The sequence below is a fragment of the Rhinolophus ferrumequinum genome, unplaced genomic scaffold (assembly GCF_004115265.2).
Source record: "Rhinolophus ferrumequinum isolate MPI-CBG mRhiFer1 unplaced genomic scaffold, mRhiFer1_v1.p scaffold_84_arrow_ctg1, whole genome shotgun sequence".
Classification (NCBI taxonomy): Eukaryota; Metazoa; Chordata; class Mammalia; order Chiroptera; family Rhinolophidae; genus Rhinolophus; species Rhinolophus ferrumequinum.
The window spans coordinates 1,127,974-1,155,416 of NW_022680440.1; the positions used below are offsets into that span (position 1 = coordinate 1,127,974).

The window sequence follows — 27,443 nt, forward strand, 5'->3', positions numbered from 1 at the left end:
TGTGACTAGTTAAATAAACGGGGCGTAAATCCCTTCTTTCTATCGTGCCCAGCTGTGTAAGATAACGGCTTGCTAGAATGAGTGTCAAATACCCATCCTCTTTCCTCAAGCCATTTTCCTTTCTTCCCTTACCAAATTTCTTCTGAAAGAGCTGCTGCAATACACTTTAGCCTCGTCTCCTTAGGCAGTCTCCACCCTTGTTGGATTCTGCTCCTGCCGCCCTTCTCAAAATGCTCCCTAAAAGTTGCCAGTGACCTACTCAACTTCACCCGGTGGTCCTTAGTTGTCATCTTGTCTAGCTTACTGACGGTAATTCCTCTTTACAGTGTTCTTCCCTTGGCCTCTATAACCACCCTCTCACCTGGTTTTACTCTTATTCCTATCAATCTCCATTATCCCCCCTCCTTCACAGATACTGTATAGCATTTTCTAAGACTCCAACCCTCTTTTAATTCTATACTGTCTTCCTAACTTGTTTAACACCCTCTTACACTTTCAAATATAATTCTTGAAAATGACAAAATTTTATGTACACGGTGACTCTCTTTGAGTTGCACACTGACAGTTCCACCTGCTGTACCAGTCCATATGTGTCTTACAAGTCCCTGGAATTTACCACATTGAACACATTGATTTGCCTCCTCTCTGCACTCCTGACTTCTGGTTTTTGTTAATGGCATCACCATCCTCTCTGACTTTAGTTTTATTCTTGTTTCCACTCTTCCATCTCCCAGAGTCACCATATATACCTCTCTACCCCCTTTCTACTCACTTCCATAGCCTCGGCTCAAGCTTTCATTATTCTTGTCTGGATTATAGTAGTGCTGCCCCAACTCAAATCGCTTCCTACCCTCAATCTGTCCTCCACAGAGTTCTTTTTCTGAAGCATTAAACTGAGCCTGTCCTTTCCATCCATGATGTTGTAATAACTTTGGAATATATTCCAAACCTCTAAGCCCTGTATTCAAAGGCCTTAATAATTTAGTCCCTACTGCCTCTCCAAACATTGGATGCTCTCTCAACAATAGTTTCTACCAATGCTCCACACAATTTGGCCCTAGGGGTTTGCTCAAGTCTGAAGTTCCTTCTATAGGCCTCAACCTTCAGCAATCAGCCAGCAGAGTGCTGCCAGTTCTACGATGCCTACCTGGAAAGAAAATTATTTATATTCTCCAGGAAGCCTTCCTTGAATTCCTCGCCTTCCCCTGCCCTGCGGGATATTTTCACGGAACTTCTCCAGTTCCCCTGTCACAGCACCACACTATCTGCTCTGTATTCCTCCTGGAGTAGGCAGAGAGAGAAATCACTCTTTATATCTCCATCAACAGGAAGGATTAACAAATGTTTACTGAGTGTAATCACAAGCACATCATAGTACATGAATGAAGTCTGAGTTTTCCTTACTAACTAGGGACAGACAGTATCACCCAAGTCTCCAGTCCCTCAGATAGTGGACTCTTGAAGGAAAATAGATGTTTCACCCACGGTTGTGTTGCTAGGGCTGAGAATCCCCATCCACTGAGCTTGGTGTGATGAAGACAGCCTCCTTGTGCCCCAGCCAGGTTGAACCTTTCACACCTCTCAGGTTTTGAAGTCCCTGACCAGTTTCAGGGGCTTATTAGTATCCTAGGTTCTTCAAAACGATGTTGTCCACACAAGGTAGTTTGAACGGATTGAACAGACACCAAAAGGCATCACACCTGCTGGGTGATTATCTAGAGAAAAGCAAATAACTAATTCTTTGTGGTTCCTTTACGTCCAAATCCCACCCCCCCTCGCCCCGGCCAGTCCCCAGTCAGGGAAATCCTAGTCTCGTCCAGTTCACTCATCTGTAAAACAAGAATACTATTACGTATCTTGACCTGATTGTATAGATTAAATGAGCTACACATATAAAGATTGTGAAGTTTTTGAACTTGCTTATATCCATTATTTTTATAACCTTCACCTGTCTGTTACCCAGGCCAAACTCAGCATGTGTCTCGTCTGGGCACCACATTCTGTACCACTGTCCTCACCCCAAATGCATCTATGCTAGGTGTGGTATGTTGTGGACAGACCCTAGGATGACCCGACATGATTTCTCTCCTGATATTCATGCCCTTGTATAATTCCTTTTCCTTGAATATGGACAAGACCTGTGACTTTTTTCTAACCAATAGAATGTGGCAAAGATGAGAGGATGTCACTTCCTTGACCATGTTACATTATATAAGACTGCCTTGCTGCCAGACTCACTCTGGAGACTCTACTGGCTGGTCTGATGAAGCTCCTATGTGGCTCACATGGCAAGGAACTGCAGGTGGCCTATAGGAACTGCAAGCAACCTCCAGGAGTTGAGGGTGGCCTCCAGCCCAACACTTTCAAGAAGCTGGAGCCTCAGTTCTACACACCAAGGAAATGAATACTGCCAACTGAGTGAGCTTGGGAGCTGATGCTTCCTTAGTTGAGCTTCCACTGGAGAACCTAGTCCAGCTGATACCTGTCCAGCTGTAGCCTGTGATACCTGGGCAAAGGACCAAGCTGAGACAGGCCTGAACTCCTGACCCACAGAAATGGCGAGATAAGAAAGGTTGTTGTTCTAAGCTGCTAAGTTTATGGCGATTTGTTACACAGCAATAGCTAACTAGTACACCAAGAGTGGGATGGCATCTGATCCTAGGGTAACTCTTCTATAGGCTGATGGAAGGAAATTTCTGTCTGTACTAGAATGAATGCAGCTAACCAACCTTCTCAAATCTCTCTAGACTTTGAAAGTGATGTAGAGAGATCAGAAGGAGCAGTAGCTGAAAAGCCTGAGCCCCATGAATCCCATAAGAAAGCTGAGCCAGGAATAGGCTGAAGCTGTAAGACAGAAAAGTACACCATGGAGTTCCCAGGGACAATGGGCAGTCAGGGCCACATGCAGAAGCAAAACAGGGAGGGGACAATTCACCAGGCAGATGGAGAAACACCTCTTAAGCCAGAGACCAGCTACTCAGTGTCTGAACTGATCAGGAGCCTCATGAATCTTCATCCACAGCCTGCTAATTATGAGACAGAATGAACACCCATCTTTAAAGCCATGCATAACTTTTTGATAAATTCACATTAACTTGAGTGTGTCTGGTTGTGGTAGCCAAAAGCTGTGAAGTTAAAGTGTGATATCTGAAGGTAGGCAGTGCAGCATTTCTATGGTGGCTGCACAAGCTAGAAGGATCCAGATCACTATCTTCTGCACTGCCAAATTTCATCGGCTGCCTCATGTTCCAAGTTGGCCACACCAGCTCTAGCCATCTACTTACTTTGTTTCCACCCCAACTGGTATAATGCTAACTGGACTGCAATTCAATCCTGACACTAACCACCCACTTAATGCAGGGGCCACAGGTTGAGGGCAGAGTCCTCCACAAAGTTGCCCTCACTTCAGATGCCAACCACAAGTCTCAGGTGATCCCCAGGCCACCTGCACTTCTGACTGACTGGCTACAAATTTGGGGATTCTCACGAATCTATTCAGTAATTCGCTAGAATGACTCATAGAACTCAGGAAAGCACTATGCTTACAATTACAGTTTTATTATAAAGCATACACACAGGGTGATGTCTGAGAGGGACCACAGAGCTTCCATGCCCTTTCCTCTTAGAATTGGAATGTGTCACCCTCTCAGCACTTCAATGCGTTCACCAACCAGGAAGCTCCTCTGAACTTCAATGTCCAGAGTCTTCATTGGGGTTTCACTATGTAGGCATGCTAAATTAACTCGTAGCCACATGATTGAACTCAGACACCAGCTCCCTCCCATCCCGAGGTTGGGCAGCTGAAAATTCCTACCTTCTATACCCTCTAACTAGAGGCCCACCAGGGTCACCTCATTAGCATAACAAAGACGCTCCTTTCCCCCAGGAAATCCCAGGGGTTTTTGAAGCTTGATGCCAGGAACTCAGCACAAAGGACCAGAGGAATTATTGTACTAAACCATTACAGCTGCATTCTAGTCAGGAATAAAAGACAAAGAAGGCCCTATATCTTTCCTTCAAAGACATTTACTGGAAGCTGCATGGACTATTTCACTTACAGCTCAATCACCAGAACACAGACACTGTGCTGCAAGGGAGCCTGGGAATGTATGTCTTACCTTGACAACGATGTATCTAGCTAAACAGAGAGAGAAACACAAAAGGTAGAAAGAAAGTTTTTTACTTCAGCCTCTGTGGGAAGTTGACATGTCAGGAACGACTACTAACACAGCTGTGAGCAGTTTCCATGGTAACAAATGCCAGCGTCCTGGCCCCCAAACCCGAGATCTAGCTGTTGCTGCCAGCAGCAGAGCTGAGAGTGCCCACATCAGCAGTTCCTGTCTGTGGTATCAGCAGGGACAGGAGAGATCACCCCTGCAGCCAGAGAAAACAACAGCACGTGTCTCATGGAGCAGACAGGAAGAAGGGCCACTCACTTGTCAATAGACTGGGTGACAGGCACCTCACAGAGGTTAGGTATACAGAACAAGCAAACAGACCCATCGCCATCCTCAGGGAACATTACATACATACAATAAAACTTCCCTGCAGAGAAGGAGGCAGAGTCAAAGAACTAATAATTTGTGACCATTATTGTGACAATATTTTTACTTCCAGGTCTGTGTGGCTATGGAAATCTGCTAAAAACACTTGCTCAAATGTTTTTAATAGAAGAACCCTGATTGAATGTTGTAGTGAGCAACTGCTGTTTGGCTCATCCATAGTCCTTTTTAGGAACTCCTTATCTCCACAGCCCCAAGTGAATTGAGGACAATCACGTGCCCTGTCCCCTGAACTCTGGTGGGTGTGGGCTCCTACTGGAGGAGTGAATCCTCTCCCCCGAACTGAAAACCTGTGTTATAGAGACACACAGAGACTGAGTGTGCGTGGAGCCCTGTCACCCATGGCAGCCCTTCCAAGGTCTGGTGCACAGGACGCTGCACATTCAGCTTTTGCTTTGGTTCTGTGTAGCTCTATAGCATGTATCTGAATTAGTTTTCCATTGCTGTAATAACAGAGCACCACCAACTGAAAAAAACCCACGATTATTATCTTACTGTTTTGCAGGTCATGTCTGATGTGAATCTCACCAGGTATCGGTGGCTACTTTCTTTTCTGGAGAATCCTGGCTTATTTAGGCTGTTGGCAGAAATCAGTTCCCTGTGGTTGTACAACTGAGATCTTTGTTTTCCTGCTGTTCTCAGATGAGGGCTGTTTTCAGCTTCTAGAGGCCACCCACATTTCTTGGTTTCGTCTCCTTCCTCCACTTTTAAAGCAACCGGTGCAGGTTAAGTCCCTCTCGTGTTTTGAATCTTCTCTCCTTCTTCCATATAATTTCTCTGACCAAGGAAAAGTTCTGTATTTAAGGACTCATGTGATTAAACTGGGCTCACCTTGCTAATCCAGGATAATCTCCCCATCTCAAGGTTCATACCCTTAATTACATCCGGGAATTAGGCTGAGGGCATCAGTGGTAGGCTATTATTCTACACACTAGCACACCACACATCTGATTAATCCCTGGGGGCCAGGGGATCTGATTTCTATCTCAACTCTGCTTCTAGTCAGCTGTCTGACTCTGGGCCAGACACTTCCTGTCTTTGAGGAAGGAGGTCATGTCCTGGTAAGCCATGTTGGTCTGACTCAGGGCATACGGAACAGGTCAGTTCCCTGGAAGCATCAGGGCAGACTGGAGGGAAGCAAGGCTTCTCCTGAGGAAGAGAGCCAGGGGCCTACTGGAGAAGCTGGAGAGGCAAAGTGGGAGCACTTGTCTCCAGGAAGAGGCTGGGCTACCGGAGCTCACAGGAGTCAGTCAGCATCAGGGCACAGCCAGGCCGGCAGGGACCAATCTTATACCAATGCCCTGGCCCTGGGTCCCTGCCAACTCCATGGGCCTTTGGAGATGCTCAGCTTGGCCCCTTTTGACTGTTGGTGGCCTTGTATCCTCAGACCCTCTGAGTAGTCGGGATGTGATCTCACTCATGAACACAAGCCCACTTCCCCCCTCTTCACACAGTGGCCTTGCGCCCCTGAAAGTCACTCTCCTGAGGTGCAGAGACCGGCTCCACGCCTGCCTCCCTCCCCGTCTATAAGGCTTTGTCTGGCAAATCGCAGGAGTTCCCCAGTGCCTAGCTACTTCTTCTGATTGTGCCTTTGGTCAAAAAATCCTTGAGTTGGAGTCCAGCCCCTTCAGGAAGTAGGTGATACACGAATAGACTTAGGGACTACTGCATCTTCTTTTGGATCTGGGATACGGAAAAGCCAAGTGGCCAGCCAGACACACTGATCCAGGCCATTTCCCCTGCCCTGATTCACTTATCTCAAAGTCACCTGACTTTCTCTCACAATAGTTTGAATGGTCCAGCTCAAGGGCCTCTGTTCCTGGGCCCCTTTTTCAGGAAGCTAGCCTTGAGGAAAAAACCACCTGGTCGCCTTTGAGGCCTGACTCCGTGGGGTCAGCGTTCTTGTGAACAGTTCTCAGATGGCTCTGGATCTAGCAGTGATGCTTTTCAGGATTTGAGCATACCTTGCTCTTGGCTTTTTTTTACCATATCTTTACGCCAATGGCGACATTTTTGCGGATGTAATACCATTAATTCCAATATTGATTAGCTGCTCTGTTTGCCCTTCTTAGCTCCGTCTCCAGTCCCGTCACTGTCTCCTAATCATCCCTGATGCTCCCCTAGTTCCTCTTTATCCCTCAGCTCTGACAATTTCCCAGCCCCTCCCATCTACTATGGCTCCACACACATGAAAAACTGAGCAGCGACCCAGCAGGGGCATCCTCTGGGCATGGGGAGGCTTCAGAATACGTTGAGCCAGATTATATCCCAGAACAGCGAGAGAAAAGTGGGAACTGCTTCAGGTCAGTCCCTGGCCATGCTGGAGGTGCTGCCCCATGGAGAGCTCCTGAACTGTGCTGAGGGGGCCATGCAGAGAAGTGGAAGAAGCCCCCAACCCCAGGAGCGAGAGCTCCTAGGGGACGCTTTGGTGGAGGGACTAAAGGCAAAGGAGGCAGCAAATTCTGGAGGGGCCAGAGAGGTTTTTAAATATTTTGTAATATTTCCAAATGTTTATATTTGAAAATTTTCTTGATTTTTATGAATTCTGTACACTTAAAATAATGTAAAAGGCCCATTCTAACATTGGTGTTCCTATATTATCTGTGGGGACAGAGTCCCAGAGAGCAGTTTCCAGGCTCTCGGCCTCGTGTGGGGGGTTGCTGGCTCGGGTAGTGATGGCCATAGGCTGTGATTGGTTGGCCGTTGGCGGTCGCCAGTTGGCCAATTGGCTGCAGATGTAACTGCCGTGACTGCGTTGGTTGGTTAGCTGGTTGGCAGGCAGCGAAGGGACCAGCAGATTGCGGATCCTGTGGATCCTGCTTCGAGCGCCTGCCCGGCCGCCAGCGAGAGTGTAGTGGTATGACTCCCCTATCTATGGCTCTGTGGGTGTTCCTTTTTGGCCTCACCATGTCCTGCGTTCTTACGTGGGGAGCAGGACCAGAGACCCCGCATGGCACCCTGCATGACATATTCCAAATAAAATGACAATACTGGATTTGTCCTCTTGCTTCACCATTGCCATCACTTGATTACTGCAGCCTTGACAAGCTAAGATGGCCCCAGAAAATTGGCACACGTGGGACCAGGGATCTACCTGCTTCAGGTGCCTGCAGGCCAGGAAGTGAAATCAATGAGGCCCACATCCTGGAAAACTAGAGAACAACAAAGTAAGTGAATGTAGCAAGGTCATAGAGAATAAGTTCAGTATCTAAAAATCAATTGTGTATCTATATACTAGTAATGAGTTTTCAGAAAAGGAAATTTCTAAATAATACTCTTTACCATAGTGGCAAAAAATGAAATACTTAGGGATAAATTTAAAATATGTTCTGTAGTCCCCCCCTTATCTGCAAGGGATACACTCCCCCAGTGATGCCTGAAATCATGGATAGCACTGAACCCTATATACACTATTGATTTTTCCTATGTATATATACCTATGTTAAAGTTTAATTTATAAGTTAGGCACAGGAAGGGATTAACAGCAACAGCTAATAATAAAATAGAACAATTATAATAATATACTGTCGTAATACTTATGTGAATGTAGTCTCTCTCTCTTTCCCTCTCTCTCTCTTTCTGCCTCCCAAAATATCTTGTACTATATTCACCTTTTCACTTAATGGAAATACTTCATGGCTTCTCTTTGGCATATCCAAATCGTCAGCGTCACTACCCTTGCTCCTTGAGGCCATTATTCAGTAAAATAAGAGATACACAAACACAAGCAACTGTGATACCACAACAGTCAGTCTGATATCTTAGACATCTACTAAGTGACTAAACCGTGGGCAGCATATATAGTGTGGAGATGCTGGGAAAGGGATAATTCACATCTCGATGGGATGAAATGGGAGGGTGCGAGATTTCATCAAGCTGCTCAGAACAGCACACAATTCAAAACTTATGAATTGTTTATTTCTGGAAATTCCCATTGAATATTTTTGGACCACAGTTGACGGCAGGTAACTGAAACTGTGGAGAGTCAAACTGAGGATAAGGGGGTACCATTATATAAGATGAGGCATACTTTGTTTTACTGCACTTCACAGATAATGCATTTTCGTCAACATTAAGGCAAGACCCTTCACCAGGAAAAAGAATATGACTTGCTGAAGGCTCAGATGATGGTTAGCATTCTTTAGCAACAAAGAATTTTGTTTTTAACAGGAGAAAATGTCCAAAATGTATTATGGATGTATATGTGGAGGTGACGAAAGAATATGAGACCCATAAACACATTGGGCAGTTGAGACTTATAACCCATTCTGAAGAGAGGAGAAAGGAGGCAGGGGTCTCGGATTTCAAAGGGAAAGCAAGGCAATTTACAGGTTGATGAGAAAGAGCAAATGTGGTAAACAAATTCTTGCTGGGCCACCCAGAAACAACGGGAAACAAAGGGAAGTTCAATAAACAGCCTTTGCTAGATTTCTTCCCATCTGCCATGTTTAGTTTATATTATGATGCTAAAGCAAGCTCCCTTCCTTTAAACAGATTTTACTATCTGAATTCCTTTAGGCAAAGAAGGGGTAGGGAGGGTCAGCAATTCTCTGTGAGTTTATTTCTTAACAACTGGCTTAAAATCAATATCTCAAAGACATATTTTGGGGTGGTAAAACTTTGGTCCCCCTCAGTCTCGCCTTTGAAACTTTGAATAAAAAGTTTCACATTCCAGAAGTGAGTTGGTAGATTGTTCCATATCTCATTGAACCAATCATTCAGTCCTGAAAAGTAAGTCAGTTCGGTTAAACCACTATGTCACATTTCAGAAGGTGATGGTGCACACAGGCCCCCACCGGTTAGCCTATATTGTGCAAGCAAGCAATCAGGTGCTTATAAGCGGCATTTCTATGGAAACAAAGGAAAAACAAAGGTTAATGATTAGAGAAAGTATAAACCCAGTTTCTGAGCCTGGAACGCTGCCAGTTAAGATGAGATGTTAGGTTCAAAGCTTTTTTTTGCTGTAGTGAAGACAGTGACAATCTGATAGATAGATTTTCCTGGTTTGCAGTTTGAATGTCTCTGGTGATCTCATCAGGTGTTCAGGCAAACTTTTGTGTGTGTGTGTGTGTGTGTGTGTGTGTGTGTGTGTGTGTGTTTGTGGTTTACACAACACCAGTCACAGAGATTATGTAAGCGTGAGTGGTTGCGGTGATTTATCTGAAATTTATTTCAAGTCATGTGGCTGCAATTTGCAAAGCTTCAGGAAAAATGGCAATGTTAGCTCTCAATGATTCCAAATCAAAGGATGGGAGAAAAAGGAAAATGTGAATTTGGAGAGTTGTAACCAAATATTTTAAAAAGCTAGAAGAATTCAGGATTCAGTCCAGTTTAAAAGCTAAATAACAAAAACCTCACAAAGTTAATAGGACTAGAATTTAATATCCACACGTGTGTATTATAGTTCCTACTGAATCATAATTTTTCTCTCTAAAATCACCCTCATTTTTTACCAAAGATAGCCAAAGTAAGACTAATTTATTTGCAAAATAAATCAAGCTTCAAAATAAAGTTGGCCTGTTACTTGGCCTGTAAATACCACCAGAGTAGCCATGGATCATATAGGCTATTTGAAATCTTGCTGCGCTGGAATTTTTCACGAGGAATCTCCAGACAACCTTTAATGGCCTCTTGAAGCTGAGAGGTTAAGCACATACTCGCCAATACACTTTGCTTGCAGTACCTTCAGATTTGGATCAATTCTTTTCTTCTAGAGGCCCCCCAAATATCCTGAGGTTCTCTGCCTCTGCCAGGAAGTGACCTTCTTTACTGAGCTGGAAAGAGTTCTGGGAACCCTATGAGCAAGGCGCCAGGCTGTTTTCCCAAAGAGTTTGTATTGGCTTTCATAGTCAACCTAGTGCCTGCAGTCTGCATCTGAGTCTATGAATCTCTCCCTTAAACATGACATTCTAGTCAAAACCTTGGTAATATTACCGGGTTCCAATTGTGTCCTGTTACAAAAAGAACAGATTGATACCGAATTTATGCAAATAACCACATTGCTGTGAAAATAATACTCACTGAGTTTTTAAATTCTAGAGGGATCTGGTAGGAAAAAAACAGAAATGTTTCAATTCTGCTTCCAAAGGTATAATTTACCAAAGTGCTCTAAATTATAGGTAGTTTAAAAGAAACATGTTTCCTTATATCTGGGAAACAAAAAAATTTAAAAAAAATCAGCAACATGTCAAACAAAAGGTCATAAAATTATAATCGCCCTCAGTTCATTTAATCCATGTAATTAATTTTTGTTTATCTTGGACATTTGTTAGCGTTTTTATGAATCCAGTTTTACCTTAGAGTTTTGCAAATTTTCATCCAATTTAAAGGCATGATCTGAAAGTTTGTTCTCAGAACACTGAGAGTAAGTCAAAGTCCTCTCCTTGGCTCTTTCTAAAGATGAGACATAGTGATAACATATTTTTAAGTTAAGGTATTTACATTGTTTTAGTAGACATAATGCTACTGCACACTTAATAGACGATAGTATAGTTTAATGTAACTATATGTGCACTGGGAAACCAAAACATTATGTGACTTGTTTTATTGCAATATTGGCTTGATTGCGGTGGTCTGGAGATGAACCTGCAATGTCTCTGAGGTCTGCCTGTACTGAAAGCCTCAAAAAATTTGCTGAGAGAAATTAAAGAACTAAACACATGGAGACATATATACCATGAGTTTATATTAATAAACTAGATTTTAAGGTGACAATTTCCCCCAAATTTATCTATAGATCCAACACAATCCCAATCCCAATACCAGCAAGTTCTTGTTGCAGAAATTGACAAGCTGATCTCTATGTGTTTGGAGATAGATATTTTAGAATCATGAGATGCAAAGGAGCTAAAAGAACCAAAACAATCCTGAAAAAGAATAAAGGTTGAGGACTTTCATTACCTGATTTCAAGTCTTTCAAGACTTACTATTAATGTAGTATTGCAGTAAGGACAGCTGTGTCATTCAGTGGAACAGAATAGAAAGTCTAGATACAAACCACCCTCATATATGATTAATTGCAGTTCAAAATGGTGCAAAGGGGATATACTCGTCTTTTTAATAACTATCGTTAGAACAATTGGATATTCATATACAAAGAAAAATGAATCTTGACTCCTACCTCAAACTATATGTAAAAATTAATTCATGCTGAACTTATGGGTAAGACCTTTAAATATGTTCAAAGAAAGAAAAAAGAAATAGTTATCCCAATTTCTTAGGTGTTATATAAATGTTAATGAAAATGCCTTCTAAGTGTCATTTAATGGTATACTGTGTGTCAAAGGAAGAGGACATATGAGAAATAATCTCCCATTATACATGGATATAGGACATTTGATTTTTGATAAATCCAGTGGTAAATTTAAAAGTACCTTTCAGTGACAATAGAATACGAGGTCTGACAATTAACTTCGCGAACACATCCTGGAAAAAGTGCTACATACCTCATTGCTGAATATCACTACAGTCACCTTCAAAGTTACTCCCCTTCGGAAGCTATGCACCAACACCAGCCCCTAGTCCACCCTTCAAAGCAATTTTGGAACTCTTTTCCTGGAATGGCCATCAGAGCTATTGTCATATTACCCTTGAAGTCCTGAATGTCATCAAAATGTCTTCCTTTCAATATTTCCTTTATCTTTGGGTGAAGAAAGAAGTCATTGGGGGCCAGATCAGGTGATCAATGCAGTTATTTACTTACTGGCTAAAAATTCTCTTACAGACAGTGCCGTGTGAGCTGGTGCATTGTCGTGATGCAAGAGCCATGAATTGTTGGCAAAAAGTTCAGGTCGTCTAACTTTTTCATACAGCCTTTTCAGCACTTCCAAATAGTAAACTTGGTTAACGGTTTGTCCAGTTGGTACAAATTCATAATGAATAATCCCTCTGGTATCAAAAAAGGTTAGCAACATTGTTGCAACAATTTTGCGAACTTAATTGCCAGACCTCATATTTCATGTAATCTGTGCCAGTGACAAACATTTAGAAGAACATGCAGAATTTGCAGTCCACTTGCTGAGAGCAATGATGGTGTAAGCAGTGCAACTCTCTAGGTTTAAGTCTGGTGTGAGTGGCAGGACTGTTGGATGGAGTATGTGTTCATATATTTATCACATAGTTACTTAGTGCGCAGTGTAAGCCAGGCATTTTTCCCAGTGCTGGGGCTATAGCAGTGAATAAAACAGATCTCTACTTAAACAGTGTTTACAAAGTAGTGCTGTCTAAAATTAACCTCAAATACAAATGGAAACTTATAGAATTGGAAAAATACAATGCTGAACAATGTAAATTAAATTTAAAATGTACTCAAAAAAATTAGAAGTGATGGAATGGTAAATAGAACCAGAAAACAGTGCATAGATGAGGTCTATGCTGCTAATAGAAATGCTGGGTGGAATCACTCTTTTTATATATCATGAAACTTTGGTATCCAAAGAAATTTTGCCAAATCTCATGGATACACTAACAAATGCAGTGAAAGATGTTCATTTTATGCTGTTCATGTAAGCTTGCTGAGTAGCCAGATTTGGGACATGTTCTGTTCAGAAGCTGGGGCAAACCAGACCCACTTGTTCTAACCTATTCAAGTCGTTGCTAGGAATGGGATGAAGCACGGGGTTTGAGTACTAGAATAAGTATCACATTTTTCTAGTTGAAAAGCAATCTCATTTGGTAAATATTTTAAACATGATATTTGGGCAACAAAATTGGCATATTTAATTAGTTTTTTTGGTGTTCTTTTAAAATAAATTTGAAACCACATGTTCAGAATATTAAGGGCTCAAAAGACATTGCTGTTACAGTAAGTAAAAAAAAAAAGTGATTGCCCTAGCTATAATATGAAGCAAATAAAGATAGTTTGAACAAACACAATTACAGATATTGTTACATCTCACATTATCTGTCTAAACTTTCGTTCATTACTTTACATAAGAAAAAAAGTTACAGAAAAGTACTTAGATAAATTATCCATTTGCTGATTACTGAATTAAACTTGGTGCCTGATTTCTTAGTTACATTGAATGATGTCTGGAAGACATTAAGTAGGATGAAAAAAATTTTAGTTGGCGAGTAAAAAGAACGTATTGTTATTATAATCACTATTTTCAGTGTGAACTACAATTTTCAACTCCGACCTGATAAAAATAAACAGGCTTGACCGTTTATCAGCTGTGTATTCTTCCACATGTTTCAGGCTGTGCTAAACTAATCTGCAAGCAAGTGCACCCATTGCAATAAGTATAAAATCTTTCCTAATTTTTTGGAGGGGATTTACTTGATACATTTAAGTGTTAGTAAATAACATTTTGTGTAAATATAGTTATGTTTTTACTTTATTTATGTTATGGGCTGAAGTTAAAGTCCTATGTTAAAGTCCTGACTCCCACGATCTCAGAATGTGACTGTATTTGGAATTAGGGCCTTTAAAGAGGTGATGAAATTAAAACAAAGCCATGAGGATGGTTCCTAATTCAATCTGACTGGTGACCTTATAATAAGAGGAGATTAGGACAGAGAGACACCAGGGTTGTGTTTACACAGAGGAAAGGCCATGTAAGAACTCAGTGAGAAGGCAGCCATCTGCAAGCCAAAGAGGGAGCTCTCAGGAGAAACCAACCTGCTGACACTTTGATCTTGGACTTCTATCCTCCTGAAATGTGGGAAAATAAATTTCTGCTGTTTAAGCTACACAGTCTGTGATATTTTGTTACGGCGCCCTAGCAAACCACATACTATACATACACTATATGTAGTAGGGTATTGTTTTGTGAAATTTTAGTTTATTGCATGTATGTGTCTCAACGCAAGATGCGTTTCCTATTATTTGTCATAGGTCAAAGCTTTAGAAAAACATTGAGCTATAGAAAAAGAAGGATTTTGCCTCCCATCTCTGAAACAAGCCAGTTGAACTACGTAGGCCACCCAAGGAACTGATGGTCATTAGAAACCCAGCTAAAATCAATGGCAGGGTAGAATGGGAACACTTCAGTTCCAGCCCCAAGGACCTGCTCTTGCCTCCTGAGGGTGTCAGGCTTACTTTTGTGGCTTCCCTGACCACATCCTTCCATACTTGGACCCTCAGCTCATGACCTGAATTTGTAGCACCACACGAGACTCTCCAGACCCAAGATGTCTGCATTTCCTGCTCACCCATTGATGGCCATGTGGGTCATGTCCACCCCACAGCTTGTCGTCCACCAGTTAACAGCAGTTAGGCTCTTCACTCTCTGTGTTTCCCCTATGCACACAGCACTCTCATTCTGGCTTGCCCACCTGCCAACATTGAGGGAATTTCACACTCCCACAAAGAACAGAATGACACCTTCCAGTGGTGGGCAAGGGCCACTACTAAATCTCCTCCAACTGACCCCCTTTGTGAGAGGGCTCATCCGAAAGAGCAGGGCATGCAGCTCAGCTCCTGCATGACCCAGGTGTCAGTGGTACACTCTGGTCTCCAGGGGGACCCTATAAACCAGGAAGAGGAGGAGGAGTAGCCCTGAGCCTTCAGGGAATGCAGGTCTGGAGCCTTGAACCACCAGCTGTCCTGGGAGGTGGGGCTCCTTTCCTGACCACATATCCTAATACACTGACGGCCCTTAGTGTCCTTTGGGCAGGATGCCCTACTTGATTAGCCAGTGTCCCACTACCCACATTTATGTATGTGGTGGTCATGATCAGATGGATAGCTCTAAATGTAGAGCTAAAGCTACAAAATTTTTAGAAAACTTAGAGAAAACATGGGAGTAGGTCTTCATGACTTTGGGTTAGGCAAATTCTTCTTAGATATACCCCAAAATCACAAGCAACAAAAGAAAAAAATAGATAAATTGGATTTCATTGAAAAAGTGAAAAGAGGCCGACCCGGTGGCTCAGGCGGTTGGAGCTCCGTGCTCCTAACTCCGAAGGCTACCGGTTCGATTCCCACATGGACCAGTGGGCTCTCAACCACAAGGTTGCCAGTTCAACTCCTTGACTCCCGCAAGGGATGGTGGGCTCTGCCCCCTGCAACTGAGACTGAACAGAGTACCTTGAGCTGAGTTGCCACTGAGCTCCCAGATGGCTCAGTTGGTTGGAACACGTCCTCTCAACCACAAGGTTGCCGGTTCGATTCCCGCAAGGGATGGTGGGCTGTGCCCCCTGCAACTAGCAACAGCAACTGGACCTGGAGCTGAGCTGCACCCTCCACAACTAAGACTGAAAGGACAACAACTTGAAGCACCCTCCACAACTAAGATCGAAAGGACAACTTGACTTGGAAAAAACAGTCCTGGAAGTACACACTGTTCCCCAATAAAGTCCTGTTCTCCTTCCCCAATAATAATAATAAAAAAGTCTTAAAAAAAAAAGTGAAAAGACAACACAGAATGTGAGAAAATATTTTCAAGTCATATGTCTGAGAAGGAACTTATATCCCGAATATATAAAAAAACCCTTATAATTCAATAATAAAAAGACGAATAACCCAATTAAAAATGGTCAGAGGATCTGAACAGACATTTCTCCAAAGCGGATATATAAACGGCCAACTAGCATGTGAAAAGATGCTCAATATCACTAGTCATGGGAGAAACACAAATCAAAACTATAATGAGATACCGTTTCACATCCGCTAGGACGATATAGTCAAAGGGGCAATAAGAAGTGGTGGTGAGGATGTACTTGCAGTTGGAATCATCATCCACAGCTGATGGGAATGAGAAATGGTGCAGCCACTTTGTAAAAAGTCTGTCAGTTCCTGAAATATAGAATTATATAATAGAAATTCTACTTTTATAGATATACCCAAGAGAAATGAAAACATACGAGTATGTCCATGCAAAAATTGTACATGAATGTTCATAGCAGCGTTATTCAAAATAGCACCAAAGTGGAAACAGCCCAAATGTCCATCAATTAAAAAATGAATAAATTAAATGTGGTTGATCCAAATAATGGAATATTTATTTAGTCATAAAAAGCAATGAAGTACGGATATGTGCTATAAATGGGTGAACCTTAAAAACATTATTCTAAGTGAAAGAAGCCAGTCACAAAAGACCATATAGTATATGATTCCACTTATATGAAATGTCAAAAAGAGCCAAATCTATAGAGACAGAAAATAGATTAGTGGTTGCTGAGGGATGGGGTGGGGACTTAGTGGGAAATGGGTATGGGGTTGTTTTGGGGGTAATCAAATCTTCTAAAATTGATTTTGGGTGATGGTTGCATCACCCACAATCAATGATTATGCTAAAAACCTGTGATTTTTAGCATAATCATTGTGATTATACTAAAAACCATTGAATTGTATACTTAAGGGTGAATCGTATGTTATGTGACCTATATCACAATAAAGCTATTTAAAATTGGGTAACTTACTTATCTTAGATGCATGAATAATATATTCACACCAAAGCACACCAAATTTCCACTGCTTGTTGGAAAGGGTATTTCAAATTCAAGGAAGCCCTTAAGTGTCCATATTATTTAGGTTTTACATTATATTTTTTATGAAATCATAGATTATTATCTGTATATACTGTTTTACTTTATAAGTCTGAAGTTAAGAAAATAAAAATAATAGTTGCTTGAAAAATGTTTTTCCCAGTAGCTATTTAGTTGTTCTCAGTAGAAGTTGAACCTCCTAGATCTTAGTGTCTGCCAGTCCAAACCCTCCAGCACCAGTCATTAATCAGAATCAACAAAACACAGGGATTGTCTCGTCTCCTAAGTCCCAGCCAGGCCTCTTCTCTTAGAATATTATGGGGAGATGCTCCCCCTGGTTCATCATGAGCTTGCTGTTTTTCCCTCTGGTCTGTGTTAACTGTCTTACTCCTTTTCTTATGGCCTTCCGTAGTAAATGTAAAACATGCATGGAAGTTCTGGAGAAGGGAAGGTCTGAGACAGGAATGTTGGCTAGAAGAATGTCCTGGAATTTCTGTACAGTCGTTGCAGACTTCTTCTAGGGAACTTGATAGGCTTCTTTAAATTTGTAATTTTGGTTGTCTGCTCTCCTTTCATTGTTTATTTTTTAATTTTTGCAGAGGTGCCTTCAGTGTGTGGTGCTGTTGCTCATTCTTTTTATAAGCAACTTAGTAGTAAATCTGAGTCCCTTTCATTTGTCTTAAGATTTTTCTGGCAGGTATTAATCTGTAAAAGTCTGAGAGCGACATGCCCAAACATCAGCAGCTTTGCCCTTAACCATGTTCTCCTGGGCTTTCTGCCTCTGATCTCTTGTTGTCCTTTTCCACCTTGTAGGTGCTAAACATTTATCTTCCCTACTGGCTAACATGTTAGTCTGTTACTGTTTCATGGGTGGTGGCAGAAGCTACCAGACTCCTGTAATAAATTTCCACTGCATGGACTTTTATTACCCACAGCACAGCAAGAAGCACGGGTGGGCATCATGTGTACAATTCTTTCCCACCACTCCTGCCACAGACCCACGGCAGGCAGGGGAGTGCAATATGAGCCAGATATCATTTGTGCACACAGTGAGTTTGCATGGCAGCTGAGAAACACTGAGCTTGGGGAACCTACTAATTTATAGCAAGCAGAGTTCAAGCCTACTTTTTGTCCCAGTGTGAAACATTACCGCATCCCTCAAGCCTGCTTGCTGCAGACAAAATCCTGAGAAATGACCTGAGGAAAGTGTGGTCAGGGACTTGAATTCTCAGAAAGATGTGAGAGGCCCATGGAGGACTGTCTCTTCCAAACACCTCTCCTATTTCACATGTGTGTTGATCCTCCCTTGAGAGACCTCCGCAACAGCTCCCCTAGATGGAGTGATCCACCATCTAGGAATTTACTGGATGGCTAATGACAACCAATAATAAGCATAAAAGATGAAACTTTGTTAATGCTCACACCAGTGGGGGCTCTCAGGGAAGAAGAAGCTTTCTCAGCTGGAATCAGGTGGTGTAGGGTAATGGGAGAAGTCGAAAGATTACAGAAGCAAAAGTACTTATGTGTTAATGAGGGTTGGGCTACATTGTGTGCAAGTTGTTATTTGATTGGTTCTCGTGTGTGTGTATGCATGTACGTGTGTGCATGTACGTGTGCGTGTGCATGTATGTGTGTGTGTGTGTGTGTGTGTGTTATGTGCCCTTGAGTCAGCTCCAACTCCTGGCAACACTATGAATGAGTGATGTCCACAATGTCCTGTCCTCTATGATGAGACAAGTAAAGACTTAACGGGAGTGGGCTTGTGAGTTTGCAGGATGGGATGGGCAAAGAATTAACAGGCGCGAGCTTGTGGGCTAACGAAACAGAGCTTAAACATTAACTGCCTGGCTCTGAATTCCCCGTCTCGCACTGCACCTGCAAGCTGACAAGCACCTTACATCCATCATAGGTGAGAACAGAACAGTTCCCAATCGCAACGGCAACCCCCTACAAGCTGACATCCATCATAGATGGGAACAGGACAGTTCCCAGGAGAAGACAATTGTAACGGCAGTCCCTCCTTGCCCCAAGCTGACAAGCAACCTACATCCTGCTTAGAAAAATATAAAACTTGAGCTAAACAGAAACCCAGCGCAGCTCTCTCTACTGCTGCCCTGGCTAACCTTTTGCCAGTTCCCAACAGAACTCTCTCTCTGCCTGACTTTCAATAAAGCTCTCTTGCTTTCCCACTTTGTAGAGCCTCATGAATGCTTTCACATTCTATGAATGTGAGTTTCACATTCTATGACCAGGAATTAATTCTACGCCAATACACTCTACAGCCCTGCTTGGCTCCTGTAGACTCATGCCTGTGTATCCTTTTCTGGAGTCAGTCCACCTCATATTTGGTATTCCTCTTTTCCTGCTGCCTTCTGTTTTTCCCAGCATTCTTGTCTTTTCCAAAGAACCCTGCTTTCTCATGATGTACCTGAAGGACAGCTTCAGTATTGTCATTTTTGCCTCCACTGATGTTTAAGACTTAAGTTGCTTGAGGACCCACTTGTCTATCATTCTGGTGGTCCAGGGTATACACAGAGTTCTCCTTTGGAACTTGATTTCAAATGAATCAAGTTTTCCCTGTCAGTATTCACTGTTCAACTTTAGCATCTGTACATAGTAATAGGGAATACGAGGGTGTGGATGACCTTAGCCTTGGTTTCTAATGACACATCTTTGTGATCTTTACTAATTCTTCTTCCATTGCTGCTCTTCTGAGTCTGAGCCTTCTCATGATTTCTTGGCTAGAGTGTCCATTTGAATTGATGATGGAACCAAGATAAGCAAAATCTTTAACAACTTCAGTGTCTTCATTGTCTGTGTTAAAGTTGTGTATTTTTTCTGTAGTCATGATTTTTGTCTTCTTGATGTTCAAATGCAGTCCTGTTTTGGCACTTTGTTCTTTCACTTTCATCAGAAATCATTTCAAATCATTGCTATTTTCTGCCGGTAAGATAATGTCATGTGCGTATCTTAAGTTACTGATACCGTGTTTCCCCAAAAATAAGACCTAGCCAGACAATCCGCTCTAATGTGTCTTTTGGAGCAAAAATTAATATAAGATCCAGTATTATATTATATTTTATTTTATTTTAGAAGACTGGGTCTTATACTAATTTGTGCTCCAAAAGATGCATTAGAGCTGATTGTCTGGCTAGGTCTTATTTTCAGGGAAACACGTTACTTCTTCCACCAATTTTGACTCCTTTGAGTCTAGCCCAGTTTTTCATATGATATGTTTTGCGCACAGATTAAATAAATAAGGAGATAAAATGCACCCTCGTCTGACACCTTCGCCCATAGGAGACTGTTCTGTCCTCCATAACCTGTCCTGACAGTGACTTCATATCTACAACACGGGTTATGCATCAGGACAGTCAAGTGCGGAGGCGCGCCCATTCCTTTCAGAGCAACCCATAGCTTTTCCACGTAGTCAAGGCTTTACTGTGGTGCATAAAACACAGACTAACCTTTTGAAATTTTTAGGAGCACTCTAGTATCCAGTTAATGTTTGCAATCAGGTCTCAAGTATTTCTTCCTTTGCTGAATCCAGACTGAACATCTGGCATTTCTTGTTCCACTTAAGGTAAAAGCCTTTGTTGCAGCACCTAGAACATCACTTTATTTGCATGGCAGAGTAGAGCAACAGTCCTATAGTTATAGCACTCTGTGGCATCTCCTTTCTTGAAAATTGGGATGTATTTTGAATGTTCCTGGTCGGTAGGCTGCTTGTTTTCCATATTTGTTGACAGATTCAGTCTCTGTGTCTTGAAATAATTCTGTTTGTATCCCATCTACCCCTGATGATTTATTTCTTCCTAATACTTTCAGGGCAGCTTTCACTTTGCTTTCTAGAATTACAGGTTCTTCCTCATAGGAATCTTCTTCAAAGGTTTCTGTCATCCTTTTGTCTCTTCTGTATAGATTTTCAGTGTACTCTCTCCACCTTCCCTTTATTTTCTCCTGGTCAGATAACGTGCTGCCTGGTTGGTTGCTCAGCATCTCTTGTTATTCCTTTATTTTTGTTATTCTCCTGTATCCCATTATATTGACTATTGTAATAGTCTTTTTTATGTATATGTGATAGTCATTGAAAAACTGTGTCAGGATTCTAATACTACTTTTGTCACCTTTAACTTTGGCCTCTTGCCTGTCTTCAACAATTTTTAGTGTTTCTTCTGTCATCCATCTCAATTTTTCTTTCCCTTTTACTTCTGGCATCTTCTTTTCTTTTTTCCTTTTTTCTAGTTTCAGTCCACAGTTCTTCTGGTTCTCCGTCAATTAAGTTTAACAGTGCAAATTATTCTTTTTGTGAACTTCAAATGCATCAGGAATGTTATTTATATTATATTTTAACTTTCATTTATTTAAGTGTGTTTTCCCAGGACCCATAGCTCTAAGTCAAGTAGTTGCTTCAATCCAGTTGCGGAGTGCACAGCCTGCAGTGGCCAACGTGAGGATTGAACTAGCAACATTGCTGTTGAGAGCACCGCACCGTGCTCTAACCAACTGAACTAACCGGCCGCCCCTTTATATTATATTTTGGCACTGTGAATTTTTTTTTAAATTTAAAAAAATTTTTTTTTTATTGGGGAACAGTGTGTTTTTCCAGGGCCCATCAGCTCCAACTCAAGTTGTTGTCCTTCAATCTAGTTGTGGAGGGTGCAGCTCAGCTCCAAGTCCAGTCACTGCTTTCAATCTTAGTTTTAGGGGTCGCAGCCCACCATCCCAAGCGAGAATTGAACTGGCAACCTTATTGTTGAGAGCTCGCACTCTAACCAACTGAGCCATCCAGCCGCCCCCTGGCACTGTGAATTTTTTAGTGCTCTTCTTCAGCTTTACTCTAACATTTGATATTTACAGTTTGTGGCCAGTACCACAATCCGCTTCTGGTCTTGTTTTGGCAGAGAGAACAGAGTTTCTCCATCTCCTGCTTCCACTGCATAATTTATTTGGTTTCTATATTGGCCATCTGGTGATGTCCATGTGTACAGTTGTCTATTCAGCTATTTGAAGCATGTGCTTGCCAGTGGACAAGTTGTTGGTTTTGCAGAAATCCATGACTGATTGCCTGCTTCATTTCTGACCCCTAGTCCAAACTGTCCAACCATATTTGATTCTGCTTTATTTCCAACTTTTGTATTGCAATCACCTATAGTTATCAGCATGTCTTCTTTTGTTGTGTGATCAGTTTATTCTTGCATACTTTCATAAAAGCTTTCAATTTCTTATTCTTCAGCCTTGGTAGTTGGAGCACAGACTTCAATGATGGTTATGTTAATAGGTTTTCCTGGAAGTCTGATTATTATTATTTGGTCACATCTTGCAATGTAGCCCCTAACGGCCTGCGCTACATGTTACCTCAGAATTAAAGCCACTTGGTTTCTTCTGAGTTTATCATTTCCAAAGTAACACACTCTGTAGTTGCCTCACAGGAAATGTCCCACTGCAGTCCATTTTAGTTCGCTAACAGCAAGCACAGTGATGTTTAGTGTCACCACGCAGCAGCCTACCCGTCTGTCTCCTTGTGCCTGCCCCCAAAGAAAGGAGAGTCTGTGAGACGGATCCTTTCAGGGACTTTGCTAAACCTTTGTGTTTGCACCTTATGCCTCCCTGTTTGGTCCCAGAAAGATGACTGGTCAGTCAATGATGAGTAAGATTCCTCACAGAAGGAACAACTCAAGCCAGACGCAGTCATGTGGGGACCAACAGGAGAACCCACGGGGTTCACAGAGGTGGGCACAGCCCCCCACCTTCCTCAGGCTAAGGAGAGCCTCAGCCTCTGTGGCTGCATTCCTTCCCAAAACCTGCAAGGGAAGTGGTTCAATGAGGTGCTCTCCATCTATTCATATGCATATAGGTTTTGTCCCTTGGGGAAGTACAAACATCCTGAGACTTATGTCCAGGTGTCTGCAGGCAAGGGTGATTGACTTAAATAGGTTTCCTATTATGATGTATAGGATTCACAGATCTTGAAATTGACAAGCTTTATCTCCTTTACTTCCCCAATGACTAATAAAAGCTGATGCGAAGCTCGAAGCTCCATTCGGTGCTTCCAGTCCTTGAGATTGGGGGTTCCTTGGCCTCCACACTTAAACTCTATTCATGATTACTGTCTTTTCTTAATCCTGCGCCTCCCTCCTCGCTCCCCACAACTCTCGTCGCACAGGATGCAGCAGTTTAGATGTTTCATTTCTTGCTTTATAATATCCAGTTTCCCATGGTTCATGCTTCTTATGTTCCATGTTCCGATTACATGTGTTGTGCAACATTGTACATTCCTTTCACCTTTCTACACATCGGCCACTAGATGTCCTTCCGGCCTTGGTCTAGTTGCGTCATTAGCAACGCTATTCATACTTTTTCTCTGCTCTTTGCAGTAACTGAGTGCTTCCCGATCTGGGAGTCTCATCTTTCAGCACTATCTTTTCTTAATTTATTATTTTTCAAAATAATTTTTTTATTTTTCAATTGCAGTTGACATACAATATTGTATTAGTTTCAGGTATACAATATAGTGGTTAGACATTTATATAACTTATGAAGTGATCAACCCAATAAATCTAGGACCCATCTAACACTACACATAGTTATTATAATATTATTGATTATATTCCTTATGCTATACTTTACATAAACATTACAATTTTGTAACTACCAATTTGTACTTCTTAATCTGTTCCCCTTTTTCATCCATCCCCCCAAACCCCCCTCCCATTTGGCAACCATCATAATGTTCTCTGTATCTATGAGTTTGTTTCTGTTTTGTTCATTTTGTTCTTAGATTCCACATGTAAGGGAAATCACATTGCATCTGTCTTTCTCTGTTTGACATAGTCCAGTCAGCACAGTACCCTCCAGGTAGTTCCGTGCTGCTGCAGATGGTGAGAACCCATTACCTTTCATGGCCAAGCAGTATTCCATTGTATATATGTACCACCTACTCTTTGTATCTGTACTTCCATTGACAGATACCTAGGCCACCTCAATATCTTGGCCATTGTAAACAATGCTGCAATGAACATATGGATGCACACTTCCTTTCGAAGCAGTGCTTTGGGTTTCTTCTGAAGGGGGATTACTGGGTCCTTCTTTGTCTCTTTTTATAGCCTTTGTTTTCAGGTCTATTTTATCTGGTATAAGCATTGCTATAGCAGCTCTTTTTATTTGTTTCTTTGTTTTTTTCAATTTTCATGAAATATCTTTTTCCGTACTTTTACTTTTAGTCCGTGTGTGGCTTTCAATTTAAGTGAGTCTCTTACAGGCAGCATACGTAAGGGTCTTGTTTTCATATGCATTCAGCCACCCTATCTTTTCTCTGGAGCATTTAATCTGTTTACATTGAAAATAATTGTTGATAGATATGTAGTTATTGTCATTTTATTATTAATTTTTTTTTTTATCTTTTTCCTTCTTCTTCTTAAAGAAGTCCGTTTAACATTTCTTATGATACTGGTTTGGAGGTGATGAACTCCTTTAGTTTTAAAGTGGCTCGATTTATACTATTGTTTACAGTTCATAAAAATTTTGTTTTATTAACTATTACAAATTTCACAAACAGCTTTGCATGCTATACCTATTTTTATGTCTCTTTGTAAATCTTAGTATGCTTGTACTACTTTTGTGGATATAAATGATACTTCTATTTCAACACTAGTTTGGTACAAAGCAAATAAACCCTGTTGTATAATTTTTAATTGTCATCAGTAGAAAACTTGTAAAAGCATCTAAGACTATGGTCTTAGTTTTAGCTTCTAATTTCCTTCAGTCTGTTCTTTTAAATTCTTCTCAGAGGTAGCTGGATCTTGATCATTCCAAGATGATGGCAGGTAAAAATTCGAGATTAATATGGGAACAAATGCCTCCATGGAATTGTAAGCTCATGGTCTGGGCTTTCACTGCTTAGTTAGATATAATATTGTGAAATCTTACCAGAACAGTTAACAGAATAGCCATTCAGCCACTAGAATCATCAGAGCTCAACCAAAATCTTTAGATTCCCTAGCTTGATTAGTTCTTGACACTAGCATTGACTTACACTATTTGCTTGTAGCCCAAGGAGGTGTTTGTACCATAGCCAATACCTCCTGCTATACCTGGAGAAACACCTCTTCCGGGGTAAAATTAGAGACAACCAAACTCCTTAACCTACAAGATCTCTTAAGGGACATTCTGGTTTCACCTCTAATATCACGGACTTGTTAAGATTTAGGTTTTCTGATATTTTCAGCTAGCTCCCAGCTGGGCTTAGAGCTCTTTTAAGGTCTGGATTACAAATTGTTCTACTCATTGCTGTTCTAATTTGTTTAATGTACCTTATTTTTGGGTAACTGATGTTCTGTCTGACCAAATGTTTAAGCCCCCTACAAAACTTGAGCAATGGTTGCATGAAAGCTATAAATGATCCACCAGGCCACTACATTCCCTCCATGTTTGTAATCCACATTAGTTAAAACTTTTACTTCTGACTCTAAATATCTTTTACCAATTACCCATGATTTTTCTTGATGTTACAAATTAAGAGCCTTTGTTTGCTCTCTATTGCTTCCTAAAATGTTTTGGCCATTTTACAGAAGAGTGTAAGTTTATTTGAATTTGGCAGGTGCCTAGGTGCCTCTTGTAAGCAAATGGCTCTGGTTGCTCTATTGGCTGCTGCCCAATCACAGGAGTGCCACTGAGGGACCAGAATGACCTGGAGCAGGTAGCCAAACCACTCCGGCCTCAACATGGGATGAGCTGGTCTGATTGATCATCGACATTGTCTGCCAACAGGTTTTGACAGAAAAAAGGAAATGTTAATAACTAGGTATGGTGCTGACTGGGTACTAGATTTATTGGAGTGATAAGGTATTTAATGTCTAGTCTCTATGTTGTACACCTGAAACTCATATTATATTGTGTGTCAACTATAACTGAAAAATGAAAAAGGAAAGAAGAAAATGTTGAGCTTGAGAAGGCATATATCTATCCAAAAGGACTCCTTGTAGTTAACTGGGCCCAAATTTATAACCAGAGTCTAGCAGCCATTGTTATAGGATGTCTCTCACATGTGCTGCATTTCAGGGAAAAGCCACAGACTGGGATGTAAAGGCTCCTGCACTGTGTTCCTGCTGTCTAACAAGGGTTTGCAAACTCTCCACCTGAATAAAGTCTCTCCTTTTTCTGCACCACAGACTGGGGACTCCTGTTGGCATTGGATTGGTGGCAGTGACCTTTTGTTGATTCTAGTCATAGAATTATGGGACAATTTGCCTCCCATCTACTTATCACCACATCAGTAGGGCTCTTGTATAATAATGTAGATTACAGCTAAAAGAAATAAATGATCTGGTTCTATTTAAGAAGCCAACAAAGGAGATAAAAACAAGGACACTAGAGGAAATTGAGGTCTTTGACACTTACAGCTATAGCAGAAAGTAAACACATACCAATTCCTGGCCAGGAAAACATAAAATTTCAAATGAAGGCATATTGATCTGAGTTCCTTTAATCTAGTACATCTACATCACGTTTGGCTTTAAGCAAAAATTACAGCCATACTAAAAGGCAAGAAAAAAATACAATCTAAAGAGACAAAGCATCAGAATCAGACTCAGATATGGCAGAGATTTTAGAATTATCAGACTGGGATTTTATCTTTTTTTGCCCCCTCTTCCCCAACTCTGAGTCAAGCCATTGTTCTCAGTCTAGTTGTGGAGGATGCAGCTCACTGGCCCATGTTGGTCTCATGAGCCTTGCAGTCTACCCAGCTGAGCCAGTTGGTCGCCAGCCACTGGGTCACGGCAGCCCAGCTCTAGGTTGAGTCATTGTTCTCAGTCTAGCTGTAGATGGTGCAGCTCACTGGCCCATGTGGGAATCGAACCGGTGACCTTGGTGTTAGGAGCACAGCGCTCCAACCACCTGAGCCACCTGGACGCCCCAAACTGGGATTTTAAAGTAACTTTGATTAACATGCTACAAGCTCAATGGAAAACATGAACAACATGCAAGAACAAAGGGGTAATCGTTTGATGGAAACTAAGAAAATCAAAAAGTAATGCTAAAAATTACAAACACTGTAACAGAAATGAAGAATATCTTTGATGGGATCATCAGTAGATTGGACATAGATGAGGAAAGAATCAGTGAGCTTGAAGATATGTCAGTAGAAACTTCCCAAAATGAAATGTAAAGAGAAAAAGGAATTTAAAAACCAGAACAGAATATTCAAGAACTGTGGGATAATTACAAAGGTTTAACATTTGCATAATGGGAATACCAGAAGAAGAAGGAGATAAAGAAGCAGATAAAATATTTGAAGTAAGAATGGCTAAGAATTTTCCAAAATTAATGAAAGAAACCAAGTCACAAATCCAGGATGCTCAGAGAACACCATGTAGAATAGAAAATAAAAAAATCTACACCCAGATATATCCTATTCAAACTGCAGAAGCCAAAGAGAAAGAGAAAATTTTG

The 27,443-nt window shown here is 41.5% G+C and overlaps 1 long non-coding RNA gene across 1 annotated transcript; it reads right to left on the reverse strand.

Annotated features, from left to right (window-relative positions):
- Positions 1–4,190: 4,190 nt before the first annotated feature.
- Positions 4,191–7,705, reverse strand: LOC117020062 (uncharacterized). The gene is made up of 3 exons (XR_004422621.1): positions 7,657–7,705; positions 5,091–5,339; positions 4,191–4,374 (listed from the first exon to the last, which is right to left on the reverse strand). It is a non-coding gene; the product is annotated as an uncharacterized LOC117020062 (long non-coding RNA).
- Between the last annotated feature and the right edge of the window lie 19,738 nt (positions 7,706–27,443).